At 52.0% G+C, this 18,861-nt stretch overlaps 1 pseudogene; it reads left to right on the forward strand.

Moving 5' to 3' along the window:
* On the forward strand, nucleotides 11,699-18,819 carry LOC8082259 (annotated as a pseudogene).

Here is an 18,861-nt window from a genome sequence, read left to right on the forward strand (position 1 = left end):
CAGGGGAGACAAACCCCGAGCTCTGGCTGGCGGATTACCGCCTAGCATGTTAGCTTGGCGGAGCGGACGATGACCTACTCATCATCCGCAACCTCCCACTGCATCTGGCCGATACAGCCAGAGCATGGCTCGAGCACCTGCCTGACCGCATGATCCACGACTCGGCCGACCTAGTCAAGATCTTCGTCAGGAACTTCCAGGGCACTTACGTGCGCCCTGGGAACTCCTGGGACCTCAGGAGTTGCCGGCAGAAGCCCGATGAGTCCCTCCGAGACTTCATTAGGCGATTCTCCAAACAGTGCATCGAGCTCCCCAACATCACTGACTCTGACGTCATCGGAGCCTTTATTTCTGGCACCACTTGCAAGGAGCTTGTACACGAGCTCGGACGCAAGACCCCCACGAGCACTAGCCAGCTGCTCGACATCGCCACCAACTTTGCCTCAGGCGAAGAGGCAGTTGGTGCCATTTTCTCCAACGGCGCAGCCAAGGGGAAATAGAAGGCCGAGGCCACCGAGGCCTCGGGCTCACGTGACCCCAAGAAGAAGAAGAAGTGTCGCAAGGGGAAGCAGGGTCAGTCGGGCGACAACCTAGTCACCGCAGCAGATCGCAAGAATCCCAAACGGGACCCGCCGGCCCCGGTCTCTTCGACGAGATGTTGAAGAAACTGTGCCCCTATCACAGGGGACCAACCAAGCACACCCTCGAGGAGTGCACTGTCCTACGTCGGTACTACACCGACATCATCACCAAGGAGGGCGCTGAAGAGCCCCCCAAGGACGATGAGCCCCAGGGGGAAGGCTTCCCAAAGATCAAGAACTGCCTTTTGATCTTTGGGGGACGTGCGGCTCGCCTCACCGCAAGTCAGAGGAAACGCGAGCTCCGAGAAGTTTGCACAGTCAGCACCGCCGCCCCCTCTTATCTAAAGTGGTCCGAGAGCGCAATCACTTTCGACCGACAGGATCACCCGGATCGCATCCCCAACCCTGGAAGCTATCCTCTGATCGTCGACCCCATCATCGCCGAGACCCGTCTCACCAAGGTGCGGATGGACGGAGGCAGCAGCCTCAACATCCTTTACGCCGAGACTCTGGCCCTCATGGGGATCAGCAAGTCCCGGCTAAGGAACGACACAGCACCATTCCACGGAGTGGTGCCGGGACATCGTGCCCACCCTCTCGGGCAGATCGACCTGTCCGTATGCTTTGGAACCCCTGACAACTTCAGGCGGGAAATCCTCACCTTTGACGTGGTCGGGTTCCCAGGAACCTACCACGCGATTCTGGGACGACCCTGCTACACCAAGTTCATGGCCGTCCCCAACTATACCTACCTCAAGCTCAAGATGCCAGGACCGAAGGGCATCATCACCGTCAGCACGACCAGTCAGCACGCCTATTAGTGCGACGTCGAGTGCATTGAGCAGGCCGAGGCTCTGGCTGAGTCTCTGGCCATCCTCACCGGCCTCGGCGACTGCGACCAGGACGTCCCCGACCCCAAGCGTCATGCCGGGAGCTTCGAGCCGGCGGAGGAAACCAAGTTAGTCTTCCTCGACCTCGGGGCCTCTGAGGGCAGGGCGTTGAGGATCAGCTCCAGCCTCGACCCCAAATAGGAAGTGGTGCTCGTCGACTTTCTCCGCGCAAATGCCGATATATTTGCGTGGAGTCCCTCGGACATGCCTGGTATACCGAGGGAAGTCGCCGAGCACTCCTTGGACATCCGAGCCGGCTCCAAACCCGTGAAGCAACGCCTGCGCCGATTCGACGAGGAGAAGCGTCAGGCCATCGGGGAGGAGATCCACAAGCTGCTGGTGGCCAGATTCATCAAGGAGGTATTCCATCCCGAGTGGTTAGCTAACCCCGTGCTAGTCAAAAAGAAAAATGGGAAGTGGAGGATGTGTGTAGACTATACTAGTTTAAATAAAGCATGTCCAAAGAACCCGTTTCCATTACCTCGTATTGATCAGATAGTTGACTCCACCGCAGGATGTGAAATTTTATCTTTTCTTGATGCTTATTCCGGTTACCACCAAATCAAGATGAAAGAGTCCGACCAGCTTGCGACTTCCTTCATCACCCCTTTCGGAATGTATTGCTACGTAACCATGCCTTTTGGCCTCAAGAACGCGGGGGCTACATATCAACGATGTATGCTCCAGGTCTTTGGGAACCTTATAGGCAAAACAGTGGAGGCTTACGTAGACAACATTGTCGTCAAGTCCAGGAAAGCAAGCGGCTTAGTTACCGACCTGGAAGAAATGTTCCAATGCCTTAGGGCAAAGGGGATCAGACTCAACCCCGAAAAATACGTTTTTGGGGTCCCCCGAGGCATGCTCTTCGGGTTTATTGTGTCTGAGCGAGGGATCGAGGCCAATCCAGAAAAGGTCTCGGCCATCGCAAACATGGGCCCGATTCGTAACCTCAAGGGAGTACAGAGGGTCATGGGATGTCTAGCCTCCCTAAGCCGTTTCATCTCTCGCCTCGGGGAAAAAGGGCTACCTCTGTATAGGCTACTTAGGAAATCCGAGCATTTTTCCTGGACCCCCGAGGCCCAGGAAGCCCTCGACAAGCTCAAGGCCCTACTCACCAACCCTTCCATTCTGGTGCCCCCCACCGAGGGGGAACCACTTCTTCTCTACGTCGCAGCCACCGATCAGGTGGCCAGTGCGGCTATCGTGGTCGAAAGGAAGGAAGAGGGGCACGCCCTGCCGGTCCAAAGACCGGTGTACTTCATGAGCGAAGTACTATCCGACACAAAGATCCGATACCCCCAAATCCAGAAACTACTCTACGCTGTAGTTTTGGCCCGACGCAAGCTCCGCCATTACTTTCAGTCTCATCCAGTCTCGGTTGTGTCATCTTTCCCTCTGGGGGAAGTGATTCAGAACCAAGAGGTCAATGGTAGAATTGCCAAGTGGGCTATAGAGCTCATGGGTGATGGGATCACCTATGAGCCTCGGAAAGCCATAAAATCCCAAGTCCTCGCTGATTTTGTGGCAGAATGGACTGGGACTCAGCTCCCCCACCACAAATCCAGCATGAATGCTGGACCCTGTACTTCGACGGGTCTCTGATGAAGACTGGGGCCGGCGCGGGCCTCGTCTTCATCTCACCCCTTCTGGGTAAGGATGCGGTATGCAATCCGACTCCACTTCCCCGCCTCAAACAATGCAGCAGAGTACGAGGCCCTTGTCAACGGTCTCAACATCGCGATCGAGCTCGGGATCAAACGGCTCGAAGTCCGAGGTGACTCTAGACTCATCATCGACCAAGTCATGAAAGAGTCTAGTTGCCACGATTCCAAGATGGACGCGTATTGCAAAAGCGGTCCGACGACTGGAGGAAAAGTTCGACGGCCTCGAGCTTATCCACGTGCTAAGGAAGTACAATGAGGCCGCCGACGCACTCGCCAAGATGGCATCCGAGCGGGCCCCGATCCCCCTGGATGTTTTCGTCAGCGACCTCTACAAACCTTCCATCGACTACAAAGACGACGGCAGGTCGGACGAACCCCCAAGCGAACCGAGCTCCGACCCCAAAGACTCCGCAGCCAAGAACAGGAGGCCATGGACATCGAGCCAGAGCCACCTACGTCTGACGACTCGCCTGATTGGCGCTACCCTTTGCTTCAACGCCTAGTCGACGGCACTCTGCCCCCAGACCAGGCTGAGGCGAGGCGCGTGGCTCGTCGCGCCAAGACCTTTGTCCTCCTTGACGGAGAGATGTATAAACGCAGCCCCTCGGGCATTCTTATGCGTTGCATCCCACGTCAGGAGGGAATCAAGCTCCTGCAGGACATACACTCGGGGGCTTGTGGCCACCATGCCGCGCCTCGGACGCTGGTAGGAAATGCCTTCCGACAAGGCTTCTACTGGCCCACCGCCGTGGCCGACGCCACGGAGATCGTGCGGACCTGTGAGGGATGCCAGTTTTACGCTCGGCAGATTCATCTCCCCACTCAGGCCCTGCAGACGATCCCCATCACCTGGCCTTTTGCTGTCTGGGGCCTCGACCTGGTCGGGCCTTTGCAGAAAGCGCCCGGGGGCTTCACCCACTTGCTTGTCGCAATCGACAAGTTCTCCAAATGGATCGAAGTCTGACCTATTACAAGGATCAAGGCCGAACAAGCAGTGCTGTTCTTCACAGACATCATCCATCGATTTGGAGTGCCGAACTCCATAATGACCGATAACGGCACACAGTTCACCGGACGAAAGTTCCTGCAATTCTGTGACAGACACCACATACGTGTGGACTGGGCAGCAGTGGCTCACCCCAAGACCAACGGTCAAGTGGAACGTGCCAATGGCATGATCCTCTAGTGTCTGAAGCCCAAGATTTTCAACTGGTTGAACAAGTTTGGAAAAAGGTGGCTCAAAGAGCTACCGGCCGTGGTCTGGAGTCTGAGAACCTCCCGAAGCCGAGCCACAGGCTTCACCCCGTTCTTCATGGTCTATGGGTCGGAAGCCGTCCTCCCCACTGATCTATAGTACGGGTCCCCAAGGGTACAAGCCTACGACAAAAATAGCTGCAAAACGTTCCAAGAAGACGCGCTGGACCAGCTGGACGAAGCCAGAGACGTAGCCCTCCTACACTCTGCCAAGTACCAGCAGGCCCTCCACCGATACCATGCGCGACGAATCCGAGGCCGAGCCTTTCAAGTCGGCGACTTAGTGCTGAGGCTCAGACAGAGCAACAAGGGTCGTCACAAGTTCACACCCCCCTGGGAAGGGCCCTTCATCATCGCCGAAGTCCTCCGACCCGGCACCTACAAGCTCGCCAATGAAGCAGGGGAGGTCTTTAAAAACGCGTGGAACATAGAACAGCTACGTCGCTTTTACCCTTAGAACTTTGTAAAAAAAATTTTCCGTTTGTTCATCACCTTGAAAGAATAAATAAAAGTTTAAGTTATATGGCCTTTTTCTATCAGAGAGCCTCGGACCTGCCTAGCAGAGTCCGAGCCTCCCTCGGGGGCTACATGGGGGGAACCCCCTGTGGCGACTCCAAATCATTTTTCCTTTTTTTCCACGAGTTAAAGGAACCCCGGCCCAAGGTCTTCTTCCTATTTTTCCAAGAAGGTTTGAGAAACCGAAATTTCACCCCCTAAATCTTAAGGCATGAGCCCGAGGTAAGATCCGCGCTCACGAGCGAAGACAACCTCTACTCACCTTAGGGTCGGGGGGGCGGATCCGGACTTCTAAAAGCTACTAAGGAAAAAGGAAAAAGACTTAGGCTCGGGGACTCCGGCTGGCGCAAACTCTAAGTGGCTCACCCGACCTCGCGTTGCCGAGGTCGGGTCGGCATAAGAAAAAAGAAAACAAGACACTTAGGAAAAATTCTAAAAAGAGCAGTCATGTAAATATCCATATTTGGCATTAATATTATATGTACAATACAAGGCCCACTGGCCTTAACATATTCAAAAAGAAAAAGAAATCTAACTTAAAGGACCTTGTTGCCCTGCCTGCGCAGACCCTTGAGCCCCAAGGGGGGGGAAGCTCCACCTCGTCATCAAAGAAGGCGGCCAAGGCATCCCCGGGAGCAGTCGCGGCGTCCTCAAGCCTCTGCACCTCCTCCTGGGCCTCCGTCTCATCATCAGGAAGGACATAGCCCTCACAGACCGCCGGCAAGTCAATACCGGCGTAGTGAGAACTCACCACTGCCAGGGCTTTTTTCACCCCGGCATGGAGCACCTCCCTCATCCTCTCCCCGGCCCGGGAGTAAAGGGCCTCGACCCGACTCCGCAGCGACGATCCCGATGCCGGCACCCCGAGCCCCTCACACGCCGAGGTGACCGCGGCTTCGAGAGCAGAACGGTCCGAAACCTCGGCATCAAGGGACCTCTGTAGGGCCTCGACAGTAGAGGTCACCTCGACCACCTTCCTCTCTAACTCTGTTGAAAAGCAAAACAAGAAACAAAAAGTCAGGAAGATTAAACTACAAAGGGGGCCGAGGTAAAAAACGCAGGTCTTACCCTCGGCTCGCTTCTCGTGCTCCGCCGAGCTCCGGTGCCAGCGGACCACCTGGCTCTGAGCAGCAGCAAGGTCAGCCTGAGTTTGGTTCAGGGCAAGGTCTTTTTTGGCGAGCAGAGCCTCAAGCCGAGCAACCTCACCCTTATACCTCTCAGCCGTCGCCTTCTGCTCCTCGAATTCCTGGGTAAGATCCCCAACCCTCTTCTCTAGGGGGGCGACCTTTTCCCGGGCCTCCTGAGCCTCGGATGCGTGGGCCGAGCACTTCTGCCGAAGCTCGGCAGAGATCTCGCACTCCTTCGCGAGCTCCCCCTCAGCCGCCTCCCTAGCAGCCCTTTCGTTTTCACAGGTTGCCCAGGCGTCTCTTTCCCTGCGAAGAAAAACAGACTTCTCTAGGGATGTAGCCTTGAGCGCCTACAGAATCGGAAGTCGCACAGGGAGTCAGTACTGCAAAACAGAGCTAAAATACCTCACAACACGAGAAGAAGCCTTACCTGGGCTAAGTTATACATGTCCCGGCTCACGAGCTGAGAAGCTCGGTTGATGGCCTCGACGCTGGCACGCCCACACGCGTCCAGACCCTGCTAGAGGTAATCCTCCGACGGGTCATCCAGAACGAATCTAGCCCCTCCCTCGGCATCGTCAAGGTTGGGCCAGAATATGGGGCTCTAGCCCCATCGGGCATCGCCCTCCCCTCCCGCCGTGGGGGCCTCGGGCGCCGCGCTGGACGCCACGATGACTCGGCCTTCCTCAGCATGCGTGGATCGAACCGCGCCTCCCAAATCAGCATCCTCCGGAGGAGGCGTAGCCCCGGGGGCAAGGGCCGTCTCCTCCGGCCCTTGGGGCCTCGGCGCCCCCATGTCCTGCCCCTGACGGCGCTCCCCCGCCTCGCGGCTCAGAGGGGGTGGCGACATGGGCCTAGCTGACCCAGGAGTCGACTGCGCCCTCCTCTTCACGGCCTTCAGGGGGGCCAGCGCCACCGATGCCGCCTTTTGCTTCCGGCTGAAGAAGCAACACGAATCAGAAGAAAGAGAAAAACAAAAAATCAACGGCAGGATCAGAAATCCTATACGTACCTCGCTCGGGGGGCAGCCTTCTTTTGGGAGCTCGGAGCTCCTTAGGGGCCTCCCGAAGCGCCAGGGGCCGTTGGACGGACCCCCGTCTCGCCTGCAGACGATGCAGGGGCCACGACGGTGGTCTCAGCCAGCGTCGCCTCCACCGAGGCGCCGGCTCCTGCCCCGGACGCTGGGCGAGGCTCGGCTAGACCCTCTGGCACTACCGGTTGAGGGGGCACCTCGGATTCGCCCCCCGACGCCTTCTCCCCCTCCTGGGGACCCATGGGGGCTGAACCCTTCCGAGGTGCGCTGTCCTCGTCATCCACGATGATGTGGGGGACGGTCTGCCCGCCCCCCGGCGCTTGGGACCCCTCGGGGGCCTCCGACCCCCCTCGAGCCTTCGACCCCTCAGGGATCTCAATCCCCCCACCAGCAAGGGGGATTATGTCGTCCTCCTCCGCCAGCTCGTCAAGCCAGTCGGCGTTGTCGCCCCCGCCCTCTATCTCCGAGACCGAGGTCTCAGGAGAGGGGGCGGGGCGACCCCCGCCTTCTCGGCTTCACGGTGATTCTTGGCGGAGATCTCCCGCCGTTGCACTTTTCGTGCTACTTTGGCCTTTTTGTCCTCCTTGACCTTCTTTTGTTCCTCATTCCGGGCCCGATTCTTGGCCCGGATCTCCTTGTCCTCTGGGACAGGGGGCAGGGAATCCCTAACGATCCCCATCCTCAGCAAACAACCAGGGGTCAAGAAAAAGGCAGGAAGGAAAAGGAGGAAGGCGCAAAAATCCACACTTTACCAGAGAAATGTAGCCCTTTTCGGGGCGCATCGGCACCACCCGAGAGTTCTTCATGTCCGGATGCGTCGTCTTCTCCACCCGGGCAGTGATGTCCGATGCCGATATCGGCTCGGCCAGCATCTTCGTCCCTGCCCAGGGGACATCCCGAGTCATCTCAAACATGAACACCCGCCGCTGCGCCAACGGAAGCAGACTCCTCTTGTGGAAGGCTATCGCCACCGTGGCCGCGGAGACTTGGGCATCCCGCAGCTTCTGGAGCCCCGCGAGAAGCGGGACGAGCCTCTTCTGCTCCTCGGTCGGAGCACCCCACACCCACTTCTGGGGGGCCTCCGTCACCATCTTCTCGGTGTACGGCGGGAGCAGGCCGCCGTCATTCCGGAGGTAGAACCACCCGTTCTGCCACCCCCGGTTCGACGAGGGCATCGAACTCCAGATGTACTGCCCAGCCCGTTGCTGACGAAGCTGCAGCGTGCAACCGCCGACTCGCAGAGGGAACTTCTCTCCTCCTACGTAGCGGGCCGACATCTCCACCTTGAAAAGGTGGAGCCAGAGGTTCCAATGGGCGGGAACCCCCAGGAACCCCTCACAGACCGTGGCGAAGACGGCGGCCTGCATCACCGAGTTGGGGTTCAGGTTGTGCAGCTCCACCTCGTAGTGGTGGAGGATCGCCCTGATTAGTCGACCGGCCATAATTCCGAACCCCTAGTCTAAGAACGACAGGAAACAAACCACATAGCCCGGGGGCGGGTTTGGCTCCCTGTCGTTCGCCGAAGGGACGATCCACTCCGGGAACTCAACGTCTTTAAGCGGACGGAGAATCCCGGCCTTCACACGAGCGTCTAGCGCGGACTTGGTCACGTTGCAAGGTGGCCACGCCTCAACGCCGGCCATGGCTGTGGAGGGAGAAGAGCGTCTGCGCGGCGGAAACAGAGAAGATGGGGGCAGGAGAAAAGGCAGGAGGCAAGAGCTTTTTTGCGCAGGAGCGAGAGGAAAGAAACCAAGTCCCCAGCGGCCGCTTTTATAGAAGGGACGCACCACGGCCACAACGCCCACGACCGCGCGGAAGGCTGAGCGGGAAGGAGAACAACCGTCGCCCACTTCCCACTAGGTGAAAAACTCGAAGCGCCAACTCCCTCCGATCCCCGCGCTCGCCGCACGCGCGCATTTATTTCGCAGGCGAAACGTCCCGTCCGGCCAGGGCGCAACGGCACGGCCGTTTCGAGTCCCCACGCGCCGTGCCTCAAAAGGTGTGCCTTGAAAAGTCATGTCAGGGCGGTTCCTTCCAGGGCAAGCGGCGCTCGACCCCCCGCTGACCAAGGTCGCAGGGCGGTCTCCGTCGGGCGCAGTCTCTGTCTCGCCCGACCCCCTGCTAACCCCGAGCAAAAATTGCAAGGCGGTTCCCGTCGGGCGCAGATTCCGTCTCGCCCGACCCCGACACTACAAACAAGTCTGAAAAAGCCTTTCGAGGCCAAAAATCCTCAGGCCATGGCCACCTACGTTCCAGAGGTTGCGAGACTGACCTGCAAAACAGGTTCGAACAGTCACCTCAGGATGACTGAGCGAGGGATGACTGAAGATGAGCACAATAGAGGCCAAGGTCCGAGCCCCATAGGGAGTCGGCACATCTTTACAAGTCGTATCCGAGACCCATGCGGGCGTCACGCGAGTGGGATCCCATCAAGGGAGGCACCGAGCCCTCGGAACCTAACGAACGGTTCCGACATCCACCGTGACTGCCCTCGGGTATTTTTGAGATGTGCCCATAGAGCCACTAGCCGACCCCTATCGAATGGGACTTGGACATCCACTTGGATCTACCCGCTTGCAGCTCCCGGGAAGTGCTGCTACTCGCCCATCGAGGGTAGTACGGCACGACCCACCCCTCCTCCGAGCGAAAGGAAGAATGAGGGACGTAATCGCAAGACGAGAAAGAACCTGATCAATCCTTGCGGGGAAAGGGCTCGGAGGCTTCCTCGCACCATGGGAACAGGCACTACGTGTAAAGAACACGCAACCTGTCCCTCAAATACTCCAGACTATAGCACTCAGGGGTAAAAGCCTTCGGAGGAATAACACCATTCCTCCAAAAGGCTCGGGGGCTACACCCGGCGGGTGCGCTCGCGCGCACCCTCCGGAGAAAAATAAAAAAGTTCCCGGCCAACAACAGTCCCTTAGGAAAGAACCTCTGAAGGGGTGACCTCACTCCTTCAAAGGCTCGGGGGCTACTGTTGGGTACCATAAAAAGGGATACCCAAATCAGAGTAATAAAAAGCGCAAAGGACAAAGCAAATCAATCGCAATCACCAGAGCGCGGACCCCAGCTCAACCGACCCCTCAGGGTCTTGGACGCTGACACCGTCTCGCCCGACCCCTTAGGGCCTCGGACGCAAGTTCCGACTCGCCCGACCCTTCAGGGCCTCGGACTCTAACACCGCCTCGACCGATCCCCTCGGCCTCGGGCATAAGTTCCGACTCGCCCGACCCCTCAGGGCCTCGGACTCTGACACCGCCTCTACCGATCCCCTCGGCCTCGGGCATAAATTCTGCCCGACCCCTTCAGGGCTCGGGCGCCGAACGCCGCTCCACCGGATTAGCAAGACTTCCAAGGCACGGCGCCCGTACCCATGACGTGACAGGCGCAGTGAACTCCATACCACAGCAGGGCTTGGTGGCGACTATTCCAACTACCCTGACCACTGTGGCCTTACCTCTTTCACTGTGGAGTACAGTCTCAGAGTAAAAGAGGAATGGGAAAGGATAATCAGCGTCACTGTTAGCTGTCTTCTCCCACTATTGACAGGATGATCAGCAGTACCACCGATCCGACCCCCATGACTCCTACAGGGCTCGGTAACCCTCCACAGAAGCAGCCACGCTGCCAGCCATCCCTCAAGGACGACATGGACAGGCTTCAACAGGGTCGGGACTGTAACTCTTCCACTCGGCAGGAGGAAATCTACTCATGTAAATCCCTATCTCCCCTTGAGGCTATAAAAGGGGAGCCAGGGCTCACAACTAGGTGGAGGAACACACACAATCATCCCACTCATTCACAGAGCAGCAACCAGCACTCTGTCCATCACAAAGTCGAGACCTGGGACTTAGCCCTCTCTCGCAACCTGCTTGTATCCACCTACTACAAGCACCTTTGGGTGCAAGGCTATACAGACCCCCGATCTCATTGGACGTAGGGCATTCTAGACCCGAACCAGTATAAACCCTCTGTGTCTCACTTGCATCACCATCCAGGCTTGGGTAGTCACGCAAATTTATACTCGTTTGTGTCTAGACCACGAGTCCAGACGCCGACAAAAAGGTAACAAGGATGATCCCAAGTTATACTTGCCTTGATCAAAGCTCTCCTGAGCCTGCTGGTCTTCAAAAGATTGACCTTGATCACCAACGTATCGCTCACCGTCTATACTCGATCATCAATCAACAACACACAATCCAATGTAGACAATCATACATGAAGCAAACAAGCTATAATTAGAACAAAAGACCAAACAGTGGTAAAACAAGTCTAAAAGTTTATCAAAATATTCTACGCAGCGCTACGATCACACAAACGTAAAGTTCACGAAAATCGGAATTAAAACGTAGAAGTTATGAATTTTCTAAGATTCGTATAGAGAAATAATTAATTAAATGCTACTGCAGAAATAAAAAGTTTCAAAATAGTAAACTAATACTTCTAACATGTAGAGCTCGTGAATACGAATCTAACAAAATTTTGAATGGACAAAAACGGAGTTAAAACGAATATTTTATGAGCAAAACAAATTCAATGGTAAAACTGTAATTTCTGGAAAACGTATTTTTGAACTTAGCCTGCTGTTTACGTCTTTCGGTCTGAGAAAGCATATTTTAGGGTTTACGTAATGGACTGCGGGTTCAATTTCCAAATAACTCAGGGTCTCTTTAAGAAAAGTGCGAATGAAGGGGTACGTTCTAATCTAGATCGTTGATCTTGAATCGGACGACTGAGACTCAAACTGGGGAAGAACAGGGTGGCTGCCGGCAGCGCACAGGAGCCTCACGGTGCCTCCATGGCCGAAAGTTCGCGGCGCTCGTGGAGAAGGCACTAGGAACCATGGTTTTTGATGGGAAAAGAACTAGGGCGTAGAGGACCTTCGTGCGAACTCACCTAGGCGACTTTTGCGATCGAAGAGAGATTGGAAGAGGGCGGCAGCACGTCGAGGCGGAGCTTTGCGTTCCTGCGAAGTTCGGCGAGCAATTCAGCAACACAGAGAAGGATTGAACGATGATGGAAAGCACAGGGGGGTTCAAAACCTCAACGCGAAGCTCGGCGTCCACTCAATTGTGATAGAGCGGCCGCGTATGGCAAGAACTACGGCGGCGGTTCTTCCTCTACTCGCGGCGAGATCCAAACTGCAACGACGGCCGCAAAGAAAGCTCGTTGGTTTCACAGATGAGGGAAAGGGCACGCGGGGAAGGTTCCTGAGCTTTTATAGGAGCGCGGTAGTCGATCACGGCAACAAATCCCGTGGTAAACGGGATTGGGCTCGATCCCGGTGTGAAGTCCTGCTTGGCCACGCGAGGAAGAAAGGTTGGAGGCACTGACTTGTGGGGGCCACCTGTCTTTGACCAAAAGCGCGGGACCCGCTTGCCAGCCAAGGGAGAGAGAGAGAGAGGACAGCGCGCTGGCTGGCCATTTGGGCCGAGAGAGGGAAGCGAGGCTTGCTGCGCGCGCTGGGCCGAGGCAGAGCGAGAGGATGGGCCGCGGGGAGAGAGGAAAAGCTAGGCCGAGGAGGGGAAGTGTTTTCTTTTGTTTTGTTTTTTTTAAAAATTATTTTCCTTCAAGCCATTTTTCCAAAACCATTTAAAATATGTTTGAAATATATTTGAACTTTGGTCAAATCACTCAGCACAATAAAATAAATTCTCCAGCATGAATGCACAACCATATTACTAATCCTACGATAAATTTTATTTTAATGAAAAATATTATTGTTCCTATATTTTCATGTGCACAAAAATTCATAATTAAATCATTTTAGCTCTATTTCCTAGAGAACAAATTTTAGGGTGTTACAAATCTATCCCCCTTAAAATGAATCTCGTCCTCGAGATTCGGAAGAGCACGGATCCTCTGAGAGAAAACATGATAAAGATCTTGATAACTCTTTCAGCTTTACAACTTGCATACCAAAGACAAACTCAAATATTCCATGGAATGTATATTATTCATAGTTGATCAGTCCATCTTGACTACTAACTTTTGACTTATACAACTCGAAGACATGGTAACTTAGCATGGATATGCCTCCTCAGGTAGGAGTGGACCACCTTGATACTCAACTCTTTTCCCTGATGGTGCGGTTAAGAAAAGTTTCCACTGGATAGCATAGATCACTGCCTTGTGTGCACATAACCATCCATTGCCAAGAACCAAAGGAATGTTGAGTGACTCTAGCAAAATGAGGTTTACTGTGAAGTTCTCCTTGCTTATAACCAGATTAATATTCGAGCAAATCTGATCTGCTTGTATTTCTCCCTTTGGAGTTTGAACTAACAAAGGCTTCCTTGTTGGACACTTCACCCGCTCAATTGTCTTTACCAGGTTGGTAGAAATGAAAGAATGGGAAGCACTTCGGTCAAACAGAGCAAAAACTAACACTGAGTCCACTTGAATATATCCACCCACCACTTTGGTGACTCCTTGAATGTCATTCATATCCACATTGTTCAGTCTTCCATTGATATAATTTTGCTGTACTTTTTTTCATGAGCAGGCTTCTTACGGGCTTTCCTTTTACGCTTTCGTCGTTGTGGATTCTGATTTGATTCAATGTCAACTTGCTCTTCCGTATTATTATTTTGATAACACTCAGCTTTGTCATACTCATAGCATCTTTCTTCAAAGGCAAGATGATCATATTCTTCCCACCTATCCATGAGAGGCGTCATATTGTGCTCCGGATTCATGGGACACTACACTCCCTGTCATCAAGTGACCGACGTCAGTAACACGGCAAGGATAGATGATCATAACCATAGAATATCTGAGAAGACAATTATCCCTTCAAGCTAGTTTTAAAATGCATCATCCGTGATATCAAGGTACTACCCTCCTTAAAATTAGATTGATTGGGGGACACTAGGGGCTAGTTCTCCTATCCTTTTTGGATGCCACACATCATAGTCTTTTACATTCGTGGTACCGAGTCTCTTGATCCAACATTATCCAATTCTTCTCCATGTAACCCCTTTATTTGGGCTACCCCCCTTAAGAAAGGTCAAATAGGGGACACAAGAAAGGTAGCTAGCATGTTTTTCAGACAAGTTAACTAACATTGAGAACTTATGACATCCCAAAGATCTTATGTGCAAGAGAATAAACAGGTATCCTGAAATTTTCTCGTGGTATGAAAACACCAGTGTAGTAGAATAGACATAACTCTTATTCTGTTAATCCAATAGAGTTGTAGCTTATACCGTTAGAAAACTTATAAAATTCCCAGCAACTTTCATGTAGAAAACCTCCTTAGGTTCTGTCATTAAGCTTAGGTAAAATAGCCAAACTTAAAATCCATCCTGACAATGTCTCAGCAACAGTGCAGTAACTTCCAGAAGTTATATCTCGAGCTTCTTAATTCATCTGGAGATGATCCTTACATTTTTGAAAAGCTTCGGAAATCCTCTACAACTTTCGTATACAACTTTTTCCCAGATTCTGAATTTAAATAGGGAATACCAAAACTGTCCAGACTTTGATACAGAACAGAAACATCCAATTGTAAATATCATATCTCAGGTTATACTTAGCTAAATATGTTCCAGCTTATACCGTTAGAAAGCTTAGCAAATCTTCTATAACTTTTCTATAGAACACTTTTCCAAATTCTATAGTTATATTTGTCTCAAACAGCAAGTTCCCGAATCTGGTCCAGATTCTGGACAGCCCATCTGTATCATTTTGTGATTTTTGTAACTTCCAAACCATATTAGCTATGAGGGTGATTCTTGAGATCAGAGAAAGATCTTGAAGTCTAGTTGTTCCCAGAAAAATTCGATAAATTTTGCATGATCAGAACTTGAGATACATTAGAATCATTACAGACTGCTGCAGAAATCAGCAAGGGATAGAAACAGGATATAGCCAAACCCAACTACGTATTTCATTAATCCTTATGCCTTAGGCCTATAAACTAAATGAAATTGTAAAGAAAATCCACAAGATTATTTCACTCATTACAAAGATCCAAATCAAGTATAAACATAATAACAACCAATTAAGCATTGAAGGTTCACACTTCACTCAACTTGCGATACTATCGTTCTCTTCATAGAAGGGTAGAGATCCTAAAACTCCTATTTCAAAGACGCCAGAAAGTGGTAACAAAAGTTTTAAAAGCATACCAAATCAAGGAGTGAAGGTGAGAACAAGTACTTTTAAAATAAGCAACAAGGTAGAGACAAATAGTAAGAATAGGGATATAGTATGGATGAAAATACCAAGGTTTATAGAGCAATGATTTTATAACAATTCCAAAACCTTAAGACGACCAATTTCTAACTAGGCTTGCGTCCTACAGTCAGCATTGCTCTGATACCACTTTGTCATACCCATATTTTAAGAACAAAATAGGATGCATAAAAGACTCATATGTGCCTCAGGAATAGTCGCACACATAAGTAGACAAATCTCAAATGTACCATTGTAGTGTCTATTACATAACGGAACATAATATATCACATAGTCTTACACAAAAATGATAATAATATTAAACAACGATCTCGACGGAAGCTCCACAAAGGGACAACATTGACTGGTTGACTCCAAGCCTAGTACTCATAACGGTAATCCTCATTCCAGTCATCTTTATTATCATATCCTGAGGTGTTAGGAAATTGCAAGAGTGAGAACATATCATACTCAACAAGTATAACCAGGGGTTCATGAGGCTCAAATAGCTGACATTGGTTTGACTGCATTTAGCTTTTAATAGTGGATAGCATATTCATAACTTAATAGCAAATGTCAAGGTAGCAGTAATAATCCATTAATCACATGATCAAGTGTAAGCATAATTAATCTCATAGCATAAACGATAATCAAATGAACATAATAACATAACAAGCTCATCATCTTAATGTAGATGTCCCCAAGGCCGCTCCTGACCGTGAGCTCGGCTAGTATACCAGTTTTACACTCTGCAGAGGTTGTACATCTTTACCCATGAGTCATGATTTACCCTTTCGCCCGAGGTAGCTAGTCTCTTAAGTCTTAACCCCCTTCTAGGGAGGTCGGCAGGGATCACTATGAAGCCTTTCAAAAGTTCGTCTAACATGTTAGGGCCGCAAGGTTTCCTTTGCGAGCAGATATAGATACCCCCCTTCCGAATGGCACAATGACGCGCAGCCTATACACATAGGGACAGGGGCTCGCACTATACCCGTGTCGGTTCAGCCCCTCCGCCCTTTCGGGTAACCTCTAACAAGCTAGAAAAGGTCTCCATACTGAGCTAAAGCCAGAGCCATTATAGCCCTCATGGTTGCACTGTTATCTCGGATGATCACGTACAGACAAGATCTCATACAGTTATTTGTCATTCTTTTATGTTCATTGCATAGCTATTAATCATCTTACAAGATCATGGATTATATCAAGCACTAGCACATCTACACCAAATGCATATCAAGTAGGTAGCAAGAAATCCACGTAGCAATCATCTATGATTTTGCTAAGGTCGACAAAGTGATAGCATGCATATCTCTATTATAATTGAAATCTTCTCCAGGCAAATCCCACCTGCAAGATCTATGACTCACAGCACATATCCTATAGATTTAACGGCCCAGATTAGAAGTATGATCACGACCTTACACACCCTCAGCCTCGTGTCAAGGACCTCTCCCCCTCCCCCTCCTCCGCTGGCGCCGCCCACCAGCGGCACATCTCCGCGCTCGCGCTCTAGCTCCTCGCCTCGCCCGCCGTGGCCGTCGCGCCTGACCTCCCCGTCCACCTCGCGCACGACCTCGTGCCGCACCTCGCCCGCGGCAGCCCCCGCGCCATCGCCGCCGCCGCGCGCGTCATAGCCGCCTCGCCGTCCGCGGCCGTGTCGGTCCTCTTGAAGCCGCTGGCGGTGTGTCTCGCCTCTCCCGATCCTCGCACGTCCACGGCGGCTGCGGCAGCCTTCTGTGACCTGTCGGCGCCCCCTGTTGACGCTACCCCTTTCCTGCCGTTCGCGCCCGACCTCTACAACCTGGTCACCACCTCCCGATCCAACTAGGCTCTAATCAAGGTGCTCAAGGTGTTTGCACGACTGGCTCCTCTCGAGCCCTGCCTCGCAGAATCGTCGACCCGGTCTGCCAGCTCCTCACCCGATCCGGGGCCATGTCGCTGACCTTCGAGTGCATCCGTACGGTGCTCACTACACTACCAGCACATGATGCCACTGTCCGCCTCGCCATTGGGAAAGCCAAGGAGTTCATTGCCGCTGATGATGATCCCAACCTGAGGTACCTTGGGCTTCTGGCTCTTGAATTGGTATGCTTGGCCCAACATATGCATCCACGGTGCATGATTGTCGGGATGCTATTGCGAAGTCACTGGGTGATGCCGACACGAACATTCGCCAGGAGGCGTTGCATCTCAATATGGGGATGGTTAATGAAAACAACGTCATGGACATTGCTGGTATGCTGATCGGTCATGTTGCTGAGTCAGACCCAGAGTTCGCAAATGACATTCTTGGTGCTGTTCTAGCAGCATGTGGGCATAATGTGTATGAGATGGTGGTGGATTTTGATTGGTATGTTTCGCTCCTGGCGGATATGGCAAGGACCCTGCATTGTGCCCAAGGGGATGAGATTGGTCGACAGCTTGTTAATGTAGGACTGAGGGTGCAGGATGCACGGCCAGAGCTTGTCCGTTCATCTCGAACTCTCCTGATTGATCCTGCTTTGCATGGAAATCACTTCCTCTTCCCTATTCTTTCAGCGGCTGCATGGGTTTCTGGTGAGTATGTGGACTTAACGAAGGATCCTGTTGAGCTTGTTGAAGCACTCTTGCAACCAAGGATCGGCCTTCTTCCAATTTCAGTGAGAGCTGTCTACATCCATGCAGTATTTAAAGTGATTACATGGTGTTTCAGTGTATATGTTGGGAGATTGGGTGATTCAGGCATGGCAATGGATGTCACGTTCGACAGGTTAGCTGCTGATCAAACTGTTAGTTTGGACAGCAATGTTGCACTTGGGTTTGTGGGAGAGCAAGATATTGGGGCGAGCACAGTGCGAAAGGACCCTTTTTCACATGAATCTATACTTTATATGATTAACCTGATTCAAACAACAGTTGGTCCACTGATTAACTGCAACGAAGTAAAAGTACAAGATAGAGCACACAACCTGATTGGTTTTGTCCATTTAGTAAGAGAGATTCAAGAGCTGAACAAAACGAAGGTTGCTCATGGTGACAAGCCAAGTAAGGTTAGAAGAGCTTGTTAAGACTATGCGGACAGTGTTCTGTCAAGAACTAGGTCTTGTTTCTGTGAATGCACAAATGAAAGTGGCCCCTCCAGATGGCCTTGTCCTGAATGAAAATCTTGTTGAACTTGCTGGCATGATGAGTGAAGATGATTCTACTCCCTCCACTTCAATCTTTTTCTATCCTTGCAGTCGTCATTATGTAGATACCAGAGATGAGCCTGCAGTGTCAATTTGTCTGTCTTCTCTTTCTGAGCATCGCAAGAGGCATGGGCTCTTTTATCTACAAACAGGGAAAACTGAGGACGAGCCAAATGATTACCCTCAAGCTAATGATTCTCTACCATCTTCTAGCAATAATTCTGTTAATGATGACAAGTTGAAGACTGCTGAACTTGTATTTGGTAGGAAAAAGTCGACGACCACGAAGTCCAGACCAAAAGTAGTTAAGTTGGATACTGAGGATTTCCTCAGTTCTATGACCACGCGTGCGGCTCCGTCGCAACCAGGGATCGAAGGCTACGATCACGGAATAAAAAAATTGTGACAACGCAGAGAACCCCACCACCTACAATCTTGTTTTTCTTGC

The sequence above is a fragment of the Sorghum bicolor genome, chromosome 10 (assembly GCF_000003195.3).
Source record: "Sorghum bicolor cultivar BTx623 chromosome 10, Sorghum_bicolor_NCBIv3, whole genome shotgun sequence".
Taxonomy (NCBI): domain Eukaryota; kingdom Viridiplantae; phylum Streptophyta; class Magnoliopsida; order Poales; family Poaceae; genus Sorghum; species Sorghum bicolor.